Here is a 24,835-nt window from a genome sequence, read left to right as displayed (position 1 = left end):
GTGGAATACATGGATTCCAAACCACAGATATGGAGGAACCTCGGATATGGAGGACTCACATATATGGAGGTAAGTTATACATGGATTTTCAACTGTGTAGAGGGTCTATGACAGAGGCAGCATAATATATTCGCAATAAAAATAATAATAACTCACATTTATTGAGTCTTAACTTTGTGACAGGCCCTAAGTGTTTTAGATTTAACTCGTTTGGGACTTCCCTTTTGGCACAGTGGTTAAGAATCCACCTGCCAATGCAGGGGAGACGGGTTTGAGCCCTAGTGTGGGAAGATCCCACATTTCGTGGAGCAACTAAGTCCATGCACCACAACTACTGAGCCTGTGTGCCACAACTACTGAAGCCCGCGCACCTAGAGCCTGTGCTCCACAAAAAGACAAGCCACCGCAATGAGAAGCCTGTGCACCAAAATGAAGAGTAGCCCCCACTCGCCACAACTAGAGAAAGCCCACACGCAGCAACAAAGACCCAATGCAACCAAAAATAAAAAATAAAAAAATAATTTTTGTTAGATTTAATTTGCTTAATACCGCCAATAATCCTATAACAGCTGCTAGTATTATTATTTCCGTTTTACAGATGAAGAAATCGAAACCCAGAGAGATTGAGTAACTGTCTCAAGATCATACCACTAATCAAAAGTGAAGCTGTCATTTGAACCCAGGCACTCTGATCCCACAGTCCATTGCCTTAGACAGGGAAGAATTTGTTATTCAATAAATGGAGCTAGGAAAATTGATTATCCATATAAAAATGTAATTAGTTCCCTACCTCACACCATACACAAAAATCAGTTGTAGGTAAATTAAAGACTTAGTTGAAAAACTTTTTAACTTTCAAGAACATATAGTAGAATATTTGTCTTAAGAGTGAAAAAGGATTGCTTAAACACAACACCACAAGATAAAACAAGCCATAAAGGGAAAATATATATATATATATACACACACACATATATAATACATATTTGACTACATTAAAATGTAAAACTTGTATGAAAAAAAGGATATTTTAAAAGTGAAAAGACAAGCCATACACTGGAGGAAAGTGTACAGCCACTGAAAAGTTCTTATCTATTGTAAAGAACTCATACAAATAAATAATAAAAAGACTCTCAAATCAGTAGAAAACTAGAACAACGATTTGAACTAACTATTCACAGAGAGGAAAATCAAATGACAGAAGTATGAAAACATGCTTAACCTCTCTATTAAGGAGGAGGAAACTTATTTTAAAAAATAAAATATCATTTCACATCAGACTGGCCCAAAGAATTAAATCAGACAAATACAAGTATTGGTGAGTATATGAGGAAATGGGAACCCTCATACACTGTTCCAAAGAGTATAAATGGGTAAAATTATTGAGGAGGGTAATTTGCATTAAAGGTATACTTATGCTGTGACTTAGGTGGTCAGATGTAACTCTAGATAACTAATTTTCACTTTGTATAGTATTTCATGGGGCAAGCACACTACCATCCTACTGATAGGCATTTAGGCTGTTTCTAATTTTTACTATTACGATATGGCAGTCAACAATGGTCGAGGTTTCTTTTTACACTCATGTGAAAGTTCCTCTGAAGCACGGTGAGCATGAGCTGTACATGGGAATAATCCCCACCGTTTACTGAGAGCTTGGGTGCCAATTGTTGTACCTACATTATTTCATTTAAAAGGGTAATCACTGTGTTACTGTAGAATTTAGGTTTCTTATTGCATCCAGAAATTCCGTGTTGATATAATCTGCAATTTTAATTTTAGCCACTAGGGGACAACTTACATTAACATTAATTTTACAACCAAATTCTGGAATCACAGGTTTGTGCTGAAAAGAACGTGGGGCCCCACTGTGCAAATTTTTCCCTTTTTTCTCCCCCCTTGGGAGAAGGAAGCATTTATTACTTGCAGCAAGTAAGGAGAACAAGGATATTTCCCAAAGCATTGTCTCCCAAACTTTTCCTTTTAGAGATGCCAAAATAATAATAATAATAATAATAACCTGCTTAGTGGGTGGCGGAGACTGAACTAGAACACAATTCTGAGTCTTAAAAGAATAATCTTAGGGTGATGTTTGATATAAGTATCTTCTAAGGTCTTTCCAGTTCTAACATAAATTAATTCTAAACCAAGGACTTTTTGAGATGCTGCACATTTTAAATCCACACCATGTTTTAGACTTTGCTCTTTTACAAACCAGTCTCAGTTTCAAAGGGCACGGTTCTCATTATGCTTTTTCTCCACTTTGATAAAATATGAACAGTGTTGGTTACGACACAGGCCCAAAACAAATGGCCAAGCTGCCCTCAGAGATGGACCCTGGCTGTGCCAGCTCCAGCCAGCCAACATGCCTGACCTAGAACTCCACCAAGCTGAAATCATCATTCCAGCCAGATGGTCTCCTTGGCAACAGATGCCTTAGGTGTTGGGACTGTCACTGTTCCCGTGGGCTCAATGGGGAACATGGGCAGTTTGGGGAAGTAACTGGTACTCACTTCAGAGCCTGGTACTCCCAGGAGTAGGGGTCTGCCTTGCCGCCAACCCCTTATCCAGAATCATGCAAATGTCCTTTTGGAAAAAGTAGGACAAAAAACTGAGTCATCTACTAGGACCGGTTTGGAAGACACCAGGCAAATTCCCTCCTCCAAAATTTCTGCCTTTCCACCCACCCAGGTTAACATTTTACTATTAAAAGTCTTTTTTGTTTGTTTTTTCTACTGAGATATAATGGACATACAACATTGTATCCATGTTAGTTGTACAGCATAACAAATTGATATGTGTGTATACTGCAAAATGATCACCACAATGGTTTAGTTAACATCCTAGATCGGAAAGAATTTGAGCGCTCAGGAGTCCCATGGTTGAAATGCCAATCACGTGTAATTGGAAGACGTGCCAGAAAGAGAACAGGCAAAGCCCTGGGTCAGGCTCCGGGGGATGTGGGGTGAGCAGTACACAAACAAGAAGAACAGCTCATGAAAGCCCAATTGAGAAAATGTCAAACACAGGATTGCCTAGCGCACAGAGTTGCCAGAAGGAAAACTACTGCCCAGAACAAGCAGATCTGCTCATTACTCAGGTATAAATATGGCAAATGGAATCCATTGTCAAAGAGTCTGGCACTAAAGGGAATTTTTAATCTAAATTTTATGTGGGAATTTGCATAAGTCCTCTAGCTATTTCCTGCCTCAGTTTCCCTACAGTATCATGCTCTCTCTCCCTAATAATAGTAAAGATTTTGCCTTTAACTAACCTTGGCAAAGAAAGAGTCGAATTCTCTATTTTTTATTCTTACTACTAAAACTACGACCATAACGGCTGAAAACTGTCTCTCGGCTATCAGATCCATGGGTATTTTTTATTAGAAAGTTTGACTTTGGGGTTTTTTTCTTTTTTCTTGCCTGTAGCCTAGTATCTTCTGTCTTTTCTTCGTATGTACCTTAATGTCTTCTCACCATGAACATGATAAAATCGTGAAGACCTTTCTCAAAAGCCTTCATATTACACATAGCTGTTAGCCTAGAAATTCTACTCAGGAAAAAATAAATATTTGTGTCTGATTTTAAGAACAAAGTAATGCTCAGGCTAATCATTACTCATTCATTCATTCTTTCTTAAAATTTTTATTGAAGTATAGTTGATTTACAATGTTTCAGGTATACAGCAAAGTGATTCGGTTATACATTTTTTTCTTCTTTTTCAGATTCTTTTCCATTACGGGTTATTATAAAATATTGAATATAGTTTCCTGTTCTATACAATAGGTCCTTGTTGTTTATCTATTTTATATTTAGGAGTGTGTATCTGTTAATCTCATTCCTAATTTATCCCTTCCCCCTCCCCTTTGGTAACCATAAGTTCGTTTTCTATATCTGTGAGTCTATTTCTATATTGTAAATAAGTTCATTTGTATCATTTTTTTAGATTCCACATATAAATGATATATTTGTCTTTTTCTGACTTATATGCCCATCCATGTTGCTGTAAATGGCATTATTTCATTCTTTTTTATGGCTGAGTAATATTCCATTGTATATATGTACCACATCTTCTTTATCCATTCATCTGTCCAAGGACATTTAGGTTGCTTCCATGTCCTGGCTATTGTAAATAGTGCTGCTGTGAACATTGGGGTGCATGTATCTTTTTGAATTAGAGTTTTCTCCAGATATATGCCCAGGAGTGGGATTGCTGCATCATTTGGTAGTTCTATATTTAGTTTTTAAGGATCCTCCATAGTGTTTTCCATTGTGGCTGCACCAATTTACATTCCCACCAACAGTGTAGGAGGGTTCCCTTTTCTCCACACCCTCTCCAGCATATACTGTTGTAGATTTTTTGATGATGGCCATTCTCACCAGTGTGAGGTGACACACCTCACTGTAGTTTGGATTTGCATTTCTCTGATAATTAGCGATGTTGAGCATCTTTTCATGTGCTTTTTGGCCATCTGTATGTCTTCTTTGGATAAGTGTCTATTTAGATCTGCCCATTTTTTGATCAGTTCATTTGTTTTTTTGATACTGAGCTGTATGAGCTGTTTGTATATTTTGGAAATTAAGCCTTTATCGGTTGCATCATTTGCAAACATTTTCTTCCAGTCCTTAGGTTGTCTTTTGTTTTATTTATGATCTCCTTTGCTGTGCAAAAGCTTTCAAGTTTAATTAGGTCCCATTTGTTTATTTTTGCTTTATTTTCCATTACTCTAGGAGACAAGACAGATCCAAAAATATATTGTTGCAATTTATGTCAGTGTTCTGCCCGTGTTTTCCTGTAAGAGTTTTATAGTACATTCATTCATTCTTGAAATAAGCAATTATTGAGCATTAACCATGCCCCAGGCATTGGGGACACAAAAATAAATTCACATAATTCAAGCCCTGTAGCTATAGTCAGAAACACTGAATTGCAGTATAGTGTCCTTGGGTACAATCACAAGAGGTACGCAGATAAAAATCATCCCATATTCTATATGAAACATCTATATAATACCTTTCCCAAGTTCCCTCAAGCCCCTAGCATGGGGAGAAGCGTTGTTTCTGTGGCTATCAAACATCTCATCTGAGACCCACCAATGTCAGCTGTAAGCTAGGAAAGATCTAGGAACTCTTGGTGCAGTGACACTGGGCAGCTCCCGGGGACAACACGCCAGTCATGGAGACCTGGATGCTAAGCTAGACTCCAGGTAGTAGATGATAGAATCAAGCTACTTGGCTCCTGCTGTAAAGAGAACATGCTAGAACCCCTTCCCACCTTTCCTGGTTTCCAAGTGGAAGGCATCAGGCTGGTAGCAAATTCCTTAGTGTTTGTTTGGTGACAGTATCATTGAGAAGTCTGACTCCCGCCCCACCCTGCCTCTGAGTGTTTACTGTCTGCAAGTTGCTAGAAACAAAATGTTCTAGCACAGAGGTGAGTGATCTCCGTAGGAGAGAGAGCAACCCTCAGGGTTGAGCCGTACTGATGGTGTCCCTGGCTTCCTTGCCTAGAATATTGGTTGGCAGAGCAGATAAAACATAAAATACAGGAGAAGCGGCTGCAACGCCAAGTGGAGGAGGCAGGAACCCGAAGGCAAGCAGGGGCTGGGTGGGGACCATGGCCGGGCTCACCACCATCGAGGCGGTGAAGAGCAAGATCCAGGTCCTGCAGCAGCAGGCCGATGATGCAGAGGAGAGGGCCGAGCGCCTCCAGCGGGAAGTGGAGGGAGAAAGGTGGGCCCGGGAACAGGCTGAGGCTGAGGTGGCCTCCTTGAACCGTAGGATCCAGCTGGCTGAAGAGGAGCTGGACCGCGCTCAAGAGCGCCTGGCCACCGCCCTGCAAAAGCTGGAGGAAGCTGAGAAAGCTGCTGATGAGAGCGAGAGAGGTATGAAGGTTATTGAAAACCGAGCCTTAAAAGATGAAGAAAAAATGGAACTCCAGGAAATCCAACTCAAAGAAGCTAAAGCACATTGCAGAAGAGGCAGATACGAAGCATGAAGAGGTGGCTCGTAAGTCGGTGATTATTGAGGGAGACTTGGAACGCACAGAGGAGCGAGCTGAGCTGGCAGAGTCCCGTTGCCGACAGACAGATGAGCGGGTCAGACTGATGGACCAGAACCTGAAGTGTCTGAGCGCTGCTGAAGAAAAGTACTCTCAAAAAGCAGACAGATATGAGGAAGAGATAAAGATTCTTACTGATACACTCAAGGAGGCAGAGACCCGTGCTGAGTTTGCTGAGAGATCGGTAGCCAAGCTGGAAAAGACAATTGATGATTTGGAAGATAAACTGAAATGCACCAAAGAGGAGCACCTCTGTACACAAAGGATGCTGCTGGACCAGACTCTGCTTGACCTGAATGAGATGCAGAGCACGCCAGGCCCACCCTGCCGCTGAGGCCAGCCTGCCCGAAGCTGACCTTTAAGCTGAGGGCTGATCTTTAACTGGACGGCTGCTTTCTCCTTTCGCCACCTCTCCCACCCCCACCCCTGTGTCCTTTTCGCCAAACTGTCTCTGCCTCTCCCCGGAGATTCCATTTGGGCTAGAGGCTGAGCATCTTTGGGAACAACGTTTAAGGGAACGTGGGCACAGTGCCAGGTGTCTTGAAAAGCATGCTGTGATGGACACATTTTGCAATTGCCTTTTCTGTTGCTGTAGATGTAGCAGCCATTTGTAAAACATTCCAGATAATTCCATAGTTCTGAAGCAGCAGTCTGATCCCTTTCTCACTTTTGGAAGGTAACTTTTCAGCTTAATGCATATTGCCCTCTCCGTAGAGGAGGGGAAAGGGTATGGGCCTGCCTCCCTGAGAGCCAAACAGCCCAGAGAAGGACTCTATTTTGGGAAACCTCATTGCTCTGCAAAAAGTCCCTGCCAAACCAGAAAGGTGATTCCAGAAGGAGTTAGCCAAAAAAAAAAAAAAAAAGCACTGTTCAGGTTTTCAGCTTTACGGTATCTTTGGGCAACTTTTTTTCCACCGGAAGTGATCAGATGAAATCAAGATGGTAAGACCTCTGAGCCCAAATCCTTGTCCCAGCTCTACCCTGTTCCCAGCCGCTCACAGAATGGATCACGGGCCCCTTATTTTGAGGCGACCACTTATTTGCTCTCCCGCCCTCCTTGAAAGAAAGGAAAGAAAATTATGTTTTACCACTGATTTAGCCATATGAAACTCATCTCATCACCCTTTTCTGGGTCTGAAGCTGCTGTCTCTAAAAGTGCCATCTCGTGCACTGTATCAGTGAGTGCTGGAGAAATCTTGAATAGCTTATGTACAAAATTGGTTTTAAATTTTATATTATTTTGAAACTTGGCTTCTTTGGGGTTGGGGCACACTGGTCACCCCATCTGGCTGTGAGAGCCCTCTACAGTCTGGGCTGGCAGTGTGCTGATCTTTTAAAGTTTCTTTCCCTACCCAATCCCCCCTTTTTGGTGAGGTTTCGGTGAGGTCAGTTAGGTGTGCATCCTACAGCTTAATTGGCTTAAAATGTACTCCCCTTTGGTGTGGTCTCTTTGGGGGCCGATTGGGAGAAAGAAAAAACAATAGTGTAACTGTTTTGATACTGAACATTGATAAATGTCTTTTTGAAATAAAGAACCAGTCCCTCCAAAAAAAAAAAAAAACACACACACAAAATACAAAAGCAATAGTGAAGGATTAGAGAGAGGAGTGGAGGAGGGGAAGGAGCTGGAAGGAGGGAAGAAAAGTAGGGTGAAAGTGGTCAGGATATAATGTATAGATACACAGCAAAAAGTGGTCCCAGCCCCTTAATGGAGTCTCAAGTGCAAAACCACACTGTGTTTAACCTCATATGAGAAAGATCAGAAATGGAAAGAGTGGTTACTTCCACTCTTCCTTTGATTTTTTTTTTTTTTTTTTTTTTGCCACACCGCACAGCTTGCAGGATGTTAGTTCCCCGACCAGGGATCAAACCCATGCTCCCTGCAATGAAAGTACAGAGTCCTATCCACTGAACCACCAGGGAATTCCCCTTCCTTTGAAATTTTACTTCCACTCTTCCTTTGAAGTTTTAAATCCTCTTTTTTTTGTTTTTTTTGGGGGGGTTTGATTTTTTTTTTTTTTTTTTTTTTGTACAAAGAGGGGTTGCCAAAGTGTCCTAAATGGGAAAAAAGAACACAAAGGTAAAAACCTGAGCCAGGCTTTTATCTTCACGTCCTTGGTAGTTATTAGAGTTTCCCATGCATTAGGCATGAGGGAGACAAGGAAGGAAGGAGTAGATAAGACTTGGCTTTTTTTGTAGCTTCTGTGTTCTTACAATAACTCCCTACTGCAAAGAATATATATATATATAATATATATATTTACATTACTGTTTTATTTATATATGTATATAATATATATTACTATATTACATATTACTATTTTATATATATATATAATAATATATAAAATATATAATTGTAATTCTGGACTTGAGTCTCTAGAGGGAGGCAGAGGAACATGAGAAAAGCTGCAGTTAGCCACCACACACAGGGCTGTCTTAGACTTGGTAAGAGAATGGCTTTACTTCATGGACCAGGCAAGATTAGAAATCAGAAGAATTGGTTCTTCTGCCTTGAAAATGTGTATCCCACCTTTAATCAGTGTAATCTATATAATTTTAAAGAATTAGTAAGAAAAGAGCTACATATCATAGAGCAATGCAGAATTACTGAGTTCATGTCATAAAAGGGCTGTCAGGTCATCTTGTCGACCCTCTCAGCAGCTGATGCGAGGCAGCAGGAAAATGTGTAGGAATCAGAGCCTGGGACTAGCGCTCTATAGTTATGCAAACTTCACCAAGTTATTTGTCTTCTCAGAGCCCCAGATTTTCATCAGTAAAAGGGTAAGAGTGTGAAGTAAGTCAGAAAGAGAAAAACAAATACAGTATGCTAACATATATATATGGAATCTAAGGGAAAAAAAAAAAAGGTCATGAAGAACCTAGTGGTAAGATGGGAATAAAGACACAGACCTACTAGAGAATGGACTTGAGGATATGGGGAGGGGGAAGGGTAAGCTGTGACAGGGTGAGAGAGTGGCATGGACATATATACACTACCAAATGTAAAACAGATAGCTAGTGGGAAGCAGCCGCATAGCACAGGGAGATCAGCTCGGTGCTTTGTGACCACCTCGAGGGGTGGGATAGGGAGGGTGGGAGGGACACGCAAGAGGGAGGAGATATGGGAACATATGTATATGTATAACTGATTCACTTTGTTATAAAGCAGAAACTAACACACCATTGTAAAGCAATTATACTCCAATAAAGATGTTTAAAAAAAAAAAAGGGTAAGAGTCATCATTTCTGCCTTGTTGGGTTGCTGTAAAAACTGATAAATGAAAAACTTCTTCATAAAACAGCAAAGAACCACATGGCTGTAGATCCAATTATTATTATGACCCGTGTGTTCAAGCCATGAGGTTGTCTACCTAATCCTGTTCTTAAAGTTCCCCCATGAGAGTCCACAGACCGTTAAGTTCTATAATAGAAGGAAAGGAACTATGGCTACTGCTCTTAGCATCTAACATGGTACCTGGTAAATAGTACATAATTTTTTTTAACTTCTTAAATGAATGAGTAAAAACACTTATATGTAGGAAAACCATATAATTTAACATCTAAAACAAGTCTTTTTTTCTTCTTCTTCTTATGAAAGGGAGCACTGTTAGTAATTTCTCCAGGAAACAGGTCAAAAGCAGGTCTGCCCTAGGCCAACTGGACATGGGACACACAGTCACTCTACTTATGTGACACTTACTATGAGGCGGACACTGCCCTGAACATATTATAGTATGTTCTCATCTAACTTCATAGCAATCCAGTTGAGGTTGGTACCATTACTAACCATATTCAACAAATATTTAATGAGTAACTTCTACACGTCCCAAGTCTTCTAGATTCTGAGGATACATTAAAAGACAACCACAACAAAAGCAGTGATTTCTGTCCTTTATGGGTGGGCAATGAGAAAGACAGTAAACAATAAATGTAATAAATAAATACATTACATGCATACTAGAAGGTAACAGTGCCGTGGATAAAAGAAAGAGATTTTGGGAGTTTTGAATGAGAACATTTGGGTACAGAAATATCACACAAGTAGCCACAATTCCACCTAAAGCAATCTGTCTCCAGTTCTTGCTTTCAACCTCAGCGCTGTTCTCTCTTTCAGTTCTGATGTGCCCCTAGCCTTGTTCTGCATTCACATTTATTTCCTCTATTTATTTCCTCCATAAGTGGTGGAGAGGAGCACACAAAATCTGGTCCTCCTTCTCTGGAACTCAGCTCGGTAGCCCCCATCCATACCAGACATTGGCCACAACTGATGACTTGGTTTGGGTCACAGCTGAGTTTACACTGCACATGGGGCCCCTGGAATTGCCTACCTGAATGAAGGCTCTGATTAGAGAACTCTGTGTTTGTAGGTTTGGAGAAACAGCCAGACAAACCCACCAGACAGGAGGAAACAAATAACCCTCAGGGGAAGGGTCAGGCTTTCCAAGAGTCTCAATTGCTTGAACTAATTCTGGCCCCTGAGCAGAGTTGAGCCATTGAAGCCACATGATGCTGAACTTCCTCTGCATCCCCACCCCCACCTCACCACCCTGCTCTCTGTCTCCTGCTGTGCTTCTTGCCCTTCCTCATCTTGTGACTCTGGCAGAACTCCAGGGTGGTTATTCAACCTGTCTCCAGACACCCTGGGCCAAAAAAGAAAGAAAGGATAAGTGCAGGCTCCAGGGCAAAGCTGGCTGCCAAGAGTACTGTCAGTAGCCCAAGGCCGGGCAGTGAGCACAAAGGAATCTTTAAATGTGAACGTTCCCCCCACCCCAGAAGGAGCTTGAGCACTTTCTCAGCCTTCTGAGTCTGTCCCTCTGTGGTGAGCTGTCCCAGACACCAGCCTTCACACCATCTAGTAAGCAAATCATGGCAAATATTTTTTGAGAGCCTACTATGTGCAAGGCACTGTGTTCACAGTTATTTACTTTTGTGGACACTGTAGCTTTCATGCAAATCTCTTTTCTAGGCTTCCTTTTCATACCTATTAAGTGAAGGGGTTTAGGGCTTCCCTGGTGGCGCAGTGGTTGAGACTCTGCCTGCCAATGCGGGAGACGCGGGTTCGGGCCCTGGTCTGGGAGGATCCCGCGTGCCGCGGAGCGGCTGAGCCTGTGAGCCACGATTGCTGGGCCTGCGCGTCTGGAGCCTGTGCCCCGCAGCGGGAGGGGCCGCGGTGGTGGGAGGCCCGCGCACCGCGGTGAAGGGTGGCCCCCGCTTGCCGCAACTGGAGAAAGCCCTCGCACAGAAACGAAGACCCAACACAGCCATAAATAAAATAAATAAATAAAATTAAAAAAAAAAAAAAAGAAATCTTGAGGGGTGAAGGATATTTATAAAAAAAAAAATAAAAATAAAAATAAAGTGAAGGGGTTTAAGTTGGCAGTCTCCAGAAAGGCAACAATAAAATTCTGGCCAGTTCTTTGCCAGATTGTGAGCATTCTGAATGCAGGGGCTGAGCCCCATTTACTTTTCTCTCCCCAGCTTCTAGAACAGGCCATGACGTGTGGGAGATGCTTGGTAAATGTCTGTGGAACAAATCAAACTTCTGAAATAAGGCTCTTCAAGAAGGTTTCCATGACTAGCCAAAGACTGACTCATGTGCTATCGCAGATGTATGAGAAAACACGTCATACAACAGTGTTCTTACTGTTGGACATCTGGGCACATAAAGCTCTTGACTTCCACTAAAGAATATCAACTGATTTCTCCAAACCCTTCAAAATCAACTGTAGGGCAAACAACCCTTTATTTAAAAAGAGGCATCATTGTTTTGAAGAATTACTAAGTTAGAGGACTTATACTCCCCGATCTCAAAACTTAACTACATGGCTACAATCATCAAACTGTGTGGTACTAGCATCCAGATAGACATACAGATCAATGGAACAGAATAGAGAATTCAGACATAAGCCTTTCATTAGTGGTCACTGATTTTCAGCAAAGATGTCAAGGTAATTCAATGCAGAAAGAACAGTCTTTTCAATAACTGGTGTTGGAAACAACTGAATACCAACATGCAAAAGAATGAATCTGAACCCCCCACCTCACACCATACACAAAAATTAACTCAAAATGATCACAGACCTAAATGAAAGAAATTAAACTATAAAACTCAGAAAGAAACATGGGAGTAAATCTTCATGACCTTGAGTTAAGCAATGATTTCTTAGACATGACACCAAAAACACAGATGATGAAAGAAAAAAATTGATAAACTGGACTTCATCAAAATTAAAAATGTTTGCACTTCAAACCACATCACCAAGAAAGTAAAAAAAAAAAAAACAAGACGCAGACTTGGAGAAAATATTTGCAAGTCATATATACAATAAGAGCCTAGTATCCAGAATATATAAATAACTGTTATGACTCAACAAGAAAAAGACAAATAACCTAATTTTAAAATGGACGGGGACTTCCCTGGTGGCACAGTGGTTAAGAATCCGCTTGCCAATGCAGGGAACACGGGTTCAAGCCCTTTTCCAGGAAGATCCCACATGCCACAGGACAACTAAGCCCATGTGCCACAACTACTGAGCCTGTGCTCTAGAGCCTGCGAGCCACAACTATTGAGCCCACATGACACAACTACTGAAGCCCGTGTGCCTAGAACCCATGCTCTGCAACAAGAGAAGCCACCACAATGAGAAGCCCGCGCACCACAACGAAGAGTAGCCCCTGCTCTCGGCAACTAGAGAAAGCCCGTGGGCAGCAACAAAGACCCAACACAGCCTTTATTAAAATAAATAAAATTTTTTTAAAAACATGTATTAAATAATTAAAAAATAAAATGGGTGAAGGATTTGAATAGACAGTTCTCTAAAAAAAAATACACAAATAGTCAATAAGCACATGAAAAGATGCTCAATCATCCACAATGAGATGCTACTTCACACTCGAATGCCTGAAATTAAAAAGATAGACAGTCACAAATGTTGACAAGAATGTGGAGAAACTAGAATCACCATACACTGTTGATATGACTTAAGATGGTGCAATGACTTTGTAAAACAGATTGGCAGTTAAATGTTAAACATACAGTTTCCAAATGACTCAATCCCTCTCATAGGTATCTAACCAAAAGAAATGAAAACATACGTCCACACATAGATTTGTACACAGTGTTGTTCATAATAGCCAAAAAGTGTAAACAATCCAAATGTTCATCCACGGATGAATGGATATACCACATGGTCTATCCGTACAACAGAATAACATTCAGCAATAAAAAGGAATGACGTGCTAATACATGCTACAATATGGATGAAACTCAAAAATACTAAGCTAAGTGGAAGAAGCCAGTCACAAAAGACCACTTATTATATGATTCCATTCTTAGGAAATGTCCAGCCTAAGCAAATCTATAGCAACAGATAGTAGATTAACAGTTGCCTAGGGCTAGGGATTGGGGGAATGGGGAGTGACAGCAAGTGGATTCAGAGATTCTTTTGAGGGTGATGAAAATGTCCTAAAATTAGATTATGGTTGTGGTTGCACCACTCTGTGAATATACCCCCAAAATTGAATTTTATACTTTAAAATGGTACACTGTATGGTATATGAATTATAGCTCAATAAAGGTTGTTTAAAAATAACTTTTATGGACAATAGACTTGTTTTTAGCTAAGGTGTTAAAGTCTAGTAAATGACAAGGGGGATTGATTTGGGAGCTCTAGCACTTAGAGGTGATTTTTTAAATGTACTATCCATTGAAGTGTGACATTAGCATTTACACTCCCAGAGCAAAAATGATATCACTATCAACGGCTATGTGATATTGGGCAGTTTTAATATCTGCTAAATTTTTTGTCCCTTGATCTGGAAGGTCTTACTACTTGGGGATTCCATTAACTCTGCATGTATCTTACTGATAGAGAAAATTACAGAAACATCACAGTGGTTTATTCAGACCTGTCACGATAGCTAAAAAAAAAGTAGGAGCAGGGGAAACAAAAGGACAACTTCTGAAAAATAACTCAGCACAGCGCACTGACAGCCAGGATCTCAGGGACGCTGACAATACTGACAGCAGCACTGACCTGGCCCATGGAAGATCTTCAGGAGATATTCACGAAATGAAAGAGGTATTTCTGGAGAAAAGAAAAATTCTCAAGTATTCAACCAAACTTATCCTGACATACTCATCACCTGTTTTTGAGAAAATAGATGATAAAATTGCCCATGTTCTTGGAAGCAACATGGATTCTCCTTCTCCTGTTGCGTTTTCAGTTGTAATTTCCTCTTTTCTGAATCAGCTGTTGAGCTAAAGTCATTTACTTCAACAGATTCAGCGCTCTCCCGTGTGTTTTCCAATTGCAACAACCTGGTGCGTGTATTTATAACATGTGTGTGAGGAAGCAGTTCCCTGGTACAAACCACCAGCATCGCCAAGCCGTGTCCATAGTCAGAAAGAGGAACGGTACGGCTCATTGGAGCTGACAACCGGAATGCAGATGGCGTGGTAGGTCCTTCCTGCATTTTTACATATGTGTGTCATAGTTCTTCCCCCCTCTACTCCAGGAGACAAATGGCAAGTTAGAAAAATGACTGGTCTAGTTGAAGACCCCAGACCATCCAAGGTATGCTGTTTGCCCTGTGAATCAGCAATTGGACCGTGGGGACACAGTGCATCTTATCTGGAGATCAGGCCTCCAAATGTAAGACAAGGAGGCAGATGGGGGAAGGACTAGTGTCAAAGTCAAAATCACACAGGTCTGTGCTAAACCCCACCTACCACCAAAGATAAGGACCAGAGGGAAAGGAGCCTTCACAGATGAACTAATCAGACTTAACAGTCCCACATACATGGTAAGAGCAGCTTTCTTTCACATGTATTCTAAGGAATCACTTCTCCTTGCATCTTAGTATGTAGGGGACACAGAGGCGTGGGTGAAGGGGATTCAGTGGATATATACCCATGTGCCACCTCCCCGCCCCCATCCCAGCCCTCTGTCCCTATTTGGCTCTCAGAACTCATAGTCAGGCCTTAACCACCCGTCCCCCGCATAGGCAAGAGATCGGTTGAGTTTTCCCGGCTCTGCTCCAGCCAAGAAGGCAGGAGAGCAGGATGGCCAAGGGGGCTTCCCAAACTCAACAGCTCAGCCAACAGCAACAGCTCACCAGGCTTCCCCGGTGGCACAGTGGTTAAGAATCCGCCTGCCAATGCAGGGGACACGGGTTCGAGCCCTGGTCCGGGAAGATCCCACATGCCGCGGAGCAACTAAGCCCGCGTGCCACAACTACTGAGCCTGCACTCTAGAGCCCGCGAGCCACAACTACTGAAGCCCGCGCGCCTAGAGCCTGTGCTCCACAACAAGAGAAGCCACCGCAACGAGAAGCCCGCGCACTGCAACGAAGAGTAGCTGCCGCTCGCCGCAACTAGAGAAAGCCCACACGCAGCAACAAAGACCCAACACAGCCAAAAATAAATAAATAAAATAAATTAAAAAAATTTAAAAGCTCACTTAGCACACTGCATCCACATGCACTCACCTCCTCCAGCATTACGGATGCCCACTCTAAAATATGAGGAAACAACCACAGATTACCAGACAACTGAGGAAAATCTCTGATGAGAAAGGGGCCAAATCAAATAAATAGGGGAAAGAAGGCAATCTGAGAAAACGAGCCTATATAGGAAGGGGAAATAAACTTCCAGAAGAGAAGCTATCCCTAGTAGATTTGGAGAGCTAAAAGAAGAAACAAGAAAATGTACTGTGAAAAATACACTTAACGAATGACCAAAAAAAAAAAAAGAATCCTTGAAAATTAAAAACATGAGTGCAGAAATTAAAAAACAATAGAAGAATTAGAACATAAAATTGAGGAAACATTCTACAAAGTACAGCAAATAAAATAAAGAGATGGATAATAGGAAAGAAGAGAGAAAACAATTAGAAGATCAGTCCAGGGTGTCCCACACCTGAATAATAGGAATACAGAAAGCAACCTCAGAAAAAACGAAGCAGAGGGAATCATCAGTGAAGTAATTCCAGGACATTTATCAAAACTGAAGGACATAAATTTGAAGATTAAAAGGTATCAATGAATATCCAGAAAGATGAAAGAACACAGTCTCAGCCGAAGAAATATCCCATCATTGCAAAACACCAGGAACAAGAGAAGATCCTACAGCCTTTGAAGTGGGGTGGGGAACAGGTTATTTTCAAAGGCTCAGGAATCAGAATGGCGTCAGATCTCTCACTGACATCTCTGGAAGCTAGAAAGCAACAGAGCAATGTCTTCAAACTCCTGACGGGAAAGGATTCCCAACTGGACCAGTATATCCACATAAAACATCATTCAAATTATTAGGATAGAATACATTCACTTTTGGACATGCAAGGTTACAAAAAAGAAAAAAGAAACATACCTCCCAGGCACCGTTCTCAAGAAAGCATCAGAAGACACTCCACCAAACTGAGAGGAAAAGCTGAGAAACAGGAAATCAGGAAAAATAAGAAACAGATGATCCTACATTAAAGGGAGTAAGAGAATCCCTGAAGTGTTGAAGAGAAATCGCAAGATGATTGCTGTCCCCCAGGCATCGGGTTCAGCTGGTCAAGGGGGTGGAGCAGGTCATCAGAAGGCCCCAGGAGAGAGCTCTTTAGGAAGATGAAATAGATAGAACACCTGAAGTCTTTCAATGTCCTAAGGGGAGATTTCGAGGAAAGAATTTGGAGTTTTATTAGTGACAGGTGCATAGAAAGCCAAGCAAATAACAAGCTTGATTTAACTTCAAAGGAAACAAAAAGTTGCATCAAAAGGAGAAATACCTAAGCTTTAACATTAGGGGAGGAGTATATGTGAGTTCTGTACTATTTTTGCAACTCTTTTATATATCTAATATCAATTTAGAAGAAAAAGTAATCATGGTGCATGTAACAGACGGTCTCTAAAATGGTCTTGTTCTCTCCTCGCTCTCTGAGGGAAAGCAGCTACGTGCTGTGAGCTGCCCTATGGAAAGGCCCAGGTGGCAGGGAGTTGACGTCTCCAGCCAACAGCCACATGAGTGAGTTTGGAAAGGGATTCCCCCCACCTTGAGTTGATCCTCAAGATGACCACAGCTCCAGCCAATGGCCTTCTTGAGAGACCCTGAGCCAAAGGTCCCACAGCTAAGCCACACCTGGCCTCCTGACCACTGAAATGGTGAGATGATTAACATTTATTGTTTTCAGCTGCTAAATTTAGGACACAATGGTTACATAGAAATTAATAACTGATACAGTATCGATACACTACATGGCTCTGCATGTACAGTTGCCCCAGAACAACTCGGAACACAACTCGGAACAACTCGGGGGTTAGTGACGCCAACCCTCCTCACCGTGGAAAATCCAAGTATAACTTTACAGTCCGCCCTCTGCATCTATGGTTCCCCATCCAAGGATTCAACCAATCAGGGATCGTGTAGTACTGTTGTATGCATTTAGTGAAAGAGATCCGAGTACAAGTTGGTGCCATTCAAACTTGTGTTATTCAGGGTCCCCTGTATCAAGCCTAGTAAACAGTAAAAATTAATACATCCAGAACTTGAGAGGTTACAGGACAAGGAGATTGTGAATGCCTGATGGGAATGGGTGGGAAGGACAGCTGAAGGCTCAGCTTTAAGGAAGGAAGTAAAAAATGGTGTTGATGCCTAAAACACAAAGAAGCAGAAATAAGTAGTAAAAGCAGTAAAAGTGATTGCCTCTGCGAAGGAGAGAAGGCTGGGATGGGGAAATGCTGGTTTTATCATGAATCTTATATAACTATTTGACTTTTTTTAACTTGGTGCACGTGTAACTTTGATAAAAATTTAAGCTTAACGATTTCCTCATCACACGATTCAGATGAGATTCCTTTTTTTTTTTCTTTTTGTCTCACCTAAACTCCTTTCTTCTGTCCTTCACAGAGGGAAAAGCCTTGGGCAGCTTTCCTCTAATAAGTAGTCCTTAATACTATGTTTTGACCCTTGAGCCTTCATTCAGTCTTTTCTAGTTTTTACAACCTCAAATATTTTCATTCAGTATCAAAACTTCTATTTCCCTAAATCCCTAATCCTTTCACTGTTTTTTCTTTTCTTTGTGTGTTTATGATGTGTGTATGTGTGTATATATGTGTGTATGTATGTGTATATATATGTGTGTGCATGTAAATGTTTTATGTGTGTATATGTGTATCATGTCTATGTGTGTATGTATGTATATGTATATATGTGTGTGCACGTGTATGCGTGTATTATGTGTACATATGTGTGTATATGTGTGTATGTTGTATATGTGTATGTGTGTATATGTGTAGTATGTCTATGTGTGTATGTATATATATGTATATATGTGTGTATGCATGTGTATGTGTGTATATATGTGGGTGTGTTATGTGTGTGTATGTGCATATGTATATGTGTATTATGTCTGTGTATATATGTGTATACATATGTAAGTATATGTGTGTATATGTGTGTATATATATGTGCGTACATATGTGTGTATGTGTGTATGTATATGTGTGTATGTATATGTGTATGTCAGGGGTGAGGGGTCCTTTCCACGTTTTCCTTCTACATAATGAAATAGAAAGTCCCACAGTTGGATTTGTAGAGCCTCAGCATCTAGCCAGTGCCTGGCACATAGAAGGCACCCGGTACATGTTATGTAAATAAATGAGACTCCAAATTGAGCATTAAATCCACCAAAAAGGCCTGGAAAATGTAAGAATTGGTGGAGCTGAAAGAGAAGGGGTGAGGGAAGGCCCTTGGCTCAGAAACCCGCTCACACCCTGTGAGGGGCTGTGGCCGTGAGGGTGTGGCTCAGTGGCGGCACCAGGCAGCAGCAAGGTTACAGCAAGCTGATGACCAAAAAGAGCAGACGAGGAGCCAGGGCTGCCCCCAAAGAGATGCCGTGTTCTGCACAGGCCAGTAGCCAGCTCCGCAGTGTCACAGGGCGAGCAGTGCTCCTCACTGAAGATGGAATCCACTCCCCCAAACCAACACAGAACAAACCAGGATGAGGGAGGGCAGCCATGGTGCGGAGGAAGGAGCCTCCCACGCGACGGGACCTGACTTCTGCTTGGGGTGGTGCTGTTGATCAAAGCCAGGTCAAGGAAAGTCCCCCAGCAAGCCAGGCAGATTCCTGTTGACTCAGGCCCTTGGGCTACCAGGAACTGGTGACTCATCTTTGTGAGTTACAACGTTCAGAGCCTGAAGAGAACTATTTAATTTTAGAAACCAGATTATTTGATTAATGTTTGCTGGTCCCTCTGAGCCACCAGCCCCAGGGGTGCAGAGGCCGGTCTGCTTTTGCTCCCCATTGAATCATGAATATCACCCTCGGTGTCTGGAACATAATAAGCAGTAGATATTGGATGAATGAATGAGTGAATGAGTGAATGGCATCCCTGAGAGCTTGTGATGGTTAATTTTATGTGTCCACTTGGCCAGGCCACAGGGCACCCAGATCAAACATTATTTCTGCGTGTGTCTGTGAGGCTCTTTCTGGATGAAATTAGCATTTGAATCAGTGGCCCCAATGTGGGGAGCCTCATCCAATCCACTGAGGGCCTGAATAGAACAGAAGGGGAGGAAGGAGGAATTCACCCTTATTTTCCTGCCTCACTGAGCTGGGACCTCTCATCTCATCCTCTCTGGTCCTCAGACTGGGTGTTAACACCATCAGGCCCCCTGGGCACCAGACCTTCAGACTTGGACTGAATCACACCTCTGGCTTCCCCAGGTCTCCACTTACAGATCCATCCATCATGGGACTTCTCAGCCTCCCCGACTGTGTGAGCCAATTCCTCATAATAAATCTCTCTCTCTCCCCATCAGTCTGTGTATATATAAATGTAAATATATGTGTGTGCGTGTATGTATGTACTGATTCTGTTTCTCTGCAGAATCCAGAGAAATTAGTCAAACACAAAACTGACCCGTGCTATGCAGTAAGTCCTTGTTGAAAGCACAGGGAATTCTGCTCAATATTCTGTAACAACCTAAACGGGAAAAGAATTTGAAAAAGAATAGATACATGTATATGTATAACAATCACTTTGCTGTACACCTGAAACTAACACAACATTGTTAATCAACTATATACCAGTATAAAATAAAAAATAATTTCCTGGAAAAAAAAAAAAAAAAAGCTGACCTGTGTTCGTTGGTAGGAATCCTGGCTGGATGTTTTGAGTTTGGGAAAAGACTGTCTTCCTAATTTTTGACAGGAAGAGAGTAAGACCTCCCTCATTTCCCTTGCTCCGGCGTTCCTTGGCTCCTCCCCCATGGGATCCGATGTTGGGAGATGGCTCAGGCTGGAAGTGTGAAACCCTCCACCCTGGACCACCTCCCACTGAAGCCTCAGTGTGTCCTGGGTCGTGCCCCCCAGCCCAGGGGAGATCCCTCCGTGTTTTCTCTCTGTTGGCTGAAACTGCACTCCATCTGTTATTAAATCAATTGTTTGTCACCAGCCTGAGCTGCCCACCCTAAAGAAAACTGGTCCAATTCTTGTGATGCCAGACCCCGAGAGAGATCTCAGGATAGAAAAAAGCTGGTAAACAAACGGCTGATCGCCCTGTGAGATAGTCCACCTGGTACACATTTGGGACTGAACAGGAGGTAGATGTGTCCCCTCCTTTCAACACTGTGACGTGACCCTGTGTGTCACGCTCTGTGTGGCTACACAACTAACTAGTCTGGGGTTTACAAAAATAGGAGATTTTAATGCAACAATTCACTCTAATAGGAGGCTCTTCATGGAATAAGAAGCACAATTTACTGAGTACGTACTAAATGCCAGGTACTGCGCTAGGTGTGTGTATCATACACGGGTTATCTCTAAATCTCACTGCAAGAAAGGTATCCCCCTCGTTTTATAAAAGATGGAACTGAGGTTCAGTGGAGTTGAATGTTTGACCCAAATCTCAGTCAGTAGGTGGCAGGACTGGAATTCAAAACAGGGGGAGAGACGTGACACTCCCGACAGATCCTCTGGGTTTGAATCCTGGATTCCACCACGTACTGTAATATAACTAAAGCAGCCACTCACCCTCCCCGACTCTTACCCCCCCATCCGGAAGGAGATAATCATGATACCTGTGCAGAGAGTCATTCCTGGGAGGAGGTGAGCTAATACAGGAATAGCACTTAGACGAATATCTCAGGCAGAAAGTAATTTCTCCATAAATGTTAACATCGTTATTGAAAATGGTGCTGTCCCTTTCACACACGTGCACACACACACACACATACACACACACACACACACACACACACACACACACACACACAGAGTTAACACCATTCATAGCTTACCCTCGAAACACAGTCAGGCCCTGATTAACACAAGGGCTGAGCTCATCTAAGCACTACCCAAGACCGAGTCTAGCAGTTAAACAAATGAACGCTTTATACCTTACATGAGCTGCACGATTAAGATTGCTGCTCTTAGAAATGACACTGAAAATAACAAAACCCACCATTTATCGGAGACACAAGTGTCTTTCCACACGTCCTTCCTTGACTGTCTAGAGTAGACGATTCCAAGCCAGTGTCCCCTGACCCAGAAACACAATTTGCTCCCCCCGAGGGAACAGGGTTCTGATTGTTTGCCCGGGACCTTGCTTTGTCTCCAGACCAGCATTGTTCAATAGAAATATCACGCAAGGCACATTTATAATCATAAATTTTCTAGTAGCCATGTTTAAAAAAGTAAAAAGAACAAGTAATATTAATTTCCGTAATACGCTCTATGTAACCAATTATGTCCACTCTACAATTGGTCCAACATGTAATCAATGTAAAAATTATTGATGAGGGCTTCCCTGGTGGCGCAGTGGTTGAGAATCCGCCTGCCAATGCAGGGGACACGGGTTCGAGCCCTGGTCCGGGAAGATCCCACATGCCGCGGAGCAACGAGGCCCGTGAGCCACAACTACTGAGCCTGCGCGTCCGGAGCCTGTGCTCCGCGACAGGAGAGGCCGCGATGGTGAGAGGCCCGCGCACCGCGATGAAGAGTGGCCCCCGCTCGCCGCGACTGGAGAAAGCCCTCGCACAGAAACGAAGACCCAACGGAGCCAAAAATAAATAAATAAATACATAAATAAATTGAAAACAAACCAACAAAACATTAAAAAAAAAATTATTGATGAGATATTTTACCTTTTATTTTAGTGCTAAGTCTTTGAAATCGGTGTATATTTTATACCCCAGTCCGTCTCAATAGGGCCTCACCATATAACACGCACTCAAAAGCCAGAAGTGGCCGGTGGCCCCCAGAGCACAGCTCTAAGGGCCCCTAAAGGGGAGGAATCTTGTCCGGCCCGTTCACCGTTGTAACCTCAGGGCCCAGCACAAGGTCATTATAGAACGCGGTATCCAGAAGGAGCCTAGTAAGCGTGTGCTGGATGATTGGATGGATGAACGAATGAATGGGATTCCAAAGGCATAGTTGATACAAAACATTAAGCCTCGGGTCCTACCTGTGAAACGGGCCGCGTGGACCAGCAGATTCACCAAGATCTGGTAAGCGGGCAACGTCAGTGTCATCACTGAGTTTCTAGACACAAAAGTAACAGGCTTCAGTATGGTGGAAACAATAAAAGCGTCTGCCAAAAACATGTTCTAGCGTGACCTGGGTTCTTTTCAATACGCGTCGAATTCTCCCATCTTTGGAGGTTTGGGAGGGGAGAGCCGGGGTACACCTGAGAAAGTCTGAACCCTAACCCTGTCTCCCTCCAGCTGTGAGACCTTAGGTAAATGACTTCATCTTTTTATATCTCAGCTTCCTCATCTGTAAAACCTCATTAGGTTGCTGATATCACTTATATGTGGAACCTAAAATATGACACAAATGAACTTACTTACGAAACAGAAACAGACTCACAGACATAGAAAACAAACTTACAGTTACCAAAGGGGAAAGGGGGTGGGGAAGGGCGAAAAGTTAGGGGTTTGGGATTAACAGATACACAAGACTATATATAAGATAGATAAACAACAAGGTTCTACTGAATAGCACAGGAAACTATATCCTGTAATAAACTATAATGGAAAAGAATCTGAAAAAGAACATATATATGTATGTATAACTGAATCATTTTGCTGTACACCTGAAACACAACATTGTAAATTAACTATACTTTTTTTCAAAAAAGAATCCAAATGAAGCCTTTAGGGCAAGGTCTGACACAGAGCAGACACTCTAAGTGTGAGCATCTTTACTTCTTCCTCTGCGTCCTCCAAGGCCCCGCATCACCTCTCCCCTTCCCTCTGCTGCAAATTAGAACTTCAGGGCAACGCAGCCACGGGGCCTCTTGCCTAAACAGTTTCCTCGGCATTCGCTTCCTCTTTTCTTCATCCGCCTTCATTGCTCTACCTGCCAACATGTGATCTTTTCCCCTTTGTCTTTTCCACTTTGCTCCTAAGCTCTGAGACAACTTCTCTTTCACTAGCCAGGTAACGCCCCAAACTACCTCCATGTCACCACCTGCCTAAAGACATCGTGGCTCAGCGTCCAGAGACTGTAAGTTCTCCCTTGATTTGCTATCAAATTCTTGAAGAAGAGGACAGATGACATTCTCTCACCTGCGTCCTTATTCTCCTCTACACAAAGCACACCTTAGCCATCACTGAAGTGCATCACCCATCATAGTGCAAGAGCCTAAATGGTCCCTGAGGATGGGGGGCTGGACCACACACAGGACAATAGCCACAGGGGAGCTAAGTGAGAGGCCAGGTAGCTAAGGACACACATCACCGGCCTGTGAAAGGCACCCACAAAGCTCGTCCATGATAACTGAAACCACGCCTTTGTTTCACCGGAATTTCTACTGAACAAGCTGTACCCAACATCTCCTTTCCTCTGACTCTGTTCTTCCAATAGACTCTAGCTTTTTTTCAAACGCATTTTTTTAACATCTTTATTGGAGTATAATTGCTTTACAATGTTGTGTTAGTTTCTGCTGTATAACAGAATTAATCAACTATGCGTATACATATATCCCCTCCCTGTTGCGTCTCCCTCCCACCCTCCCTATCCCACCCCTCTAGGTGGTCACAAAGCACCGAGCTGATCTCCCTGTGCTATGCGGCTGCTTCCCACTAGCTTTCTATTTTACATTCGGTAGTGTATATATGTCCATGTCTCACTTCGTCCCAGCTTATCCTTCCCCCTCCCTGTGTCCTCAAGTCCATTCTCTACGTCTGCATCTTTATTCCTGTCCTGCCCTTAGGTTCTTCAGAACCTTTTTTTTTCTCTTTAGATTCCATATATATGTGTTAGCATACGGTATTTGTTTTTCTCTTTCTGACTTACTTCACTCTGTAGGACAGACTCTAGGTCCATCCACCTCACTACAAATATCTCAATTTCGTTTCTTTTTATGGCTGAGTAATATTCCATTATATATGTGCCACATCTTCTTTATCCATTCATCTGTCGATGGACACTTAGGTTGCTTCCATGTCCTGGCTATTGTAGATAGAGCTGCAATGAACATTGTGGTACATGACTCTTTTTGAATTATGGTTTTCTCAGGGTATATGCCCAGTAGTGGGATTGCTGGGTCATATGGTAGTTCTATTTTTAGTTTTTTAAGGAACCTCCATACTGTTCTCCATAGTGGCTGTATCAATTACATTCCCACCACCAGTGCGAGAGGATTCCCTTTTCTCCACACCCTCTCCAGCATTTATTGTCAAACGCATTTTTTAATTGAAGTATAGTTGCTGTACAATACGTTACAGGTGTACAATATAGTGATTCACAATTTTTAAAGGTTATACTCCATTTATAGTTATTATAAA

At 42.3% G+C, this 24,835-nt stretch overlaps 1 long non-coding RNA gene and 1 pseudogene across 4 annotated transcripts in view; one reads left to right on the top strand and one right to left on the bottom strand.

Annotated features, from left to right (window-relative positions):
* The window catches only part of LOC309655430, a 138,774-nt gene extending 114,745 nt beyond the window's left edge, over positions 1–24,029 (bottom strand). For all 3 annotated transcript variants that reach the window (XR_014260838.1, XR_014260839.1, XR_014260840.1), the window contains exon 1: positions 22,510–24,029. This is a non-coding gene — a long non-coding RNA (uncharacterized lncRNA). The remainder of the gene's footprint in view (positions 1–22,509) is intronic.
* On the top strand, positions 5,314–9,288 carry LOC309654823 (annotated as a pseudogene). Its single transcript has one exon. The product of its transcript is annotated as an uncharacterized misc_RNA (transcript).
* Positions 24,030–24,835: the final 806 nt, after the last annotated feature.

This window comes from Balaenoptera physalus (assembly GCF_965194825.1).
Source record: "Balaenoptera physalus genome assembly, chromosome: 2".
NCBI classification, from domain to species: Eukaryota; Metazoa; Chordata; class Mammalia; order Artiodactyla; family Balaenopteridae; genus Balaenoptera; species Balaenoptera physalus.
Note: the sequence above shows the minus strand (reverse complement) of the source record. Positions and strands in the feature narration are given on the sequence as shown.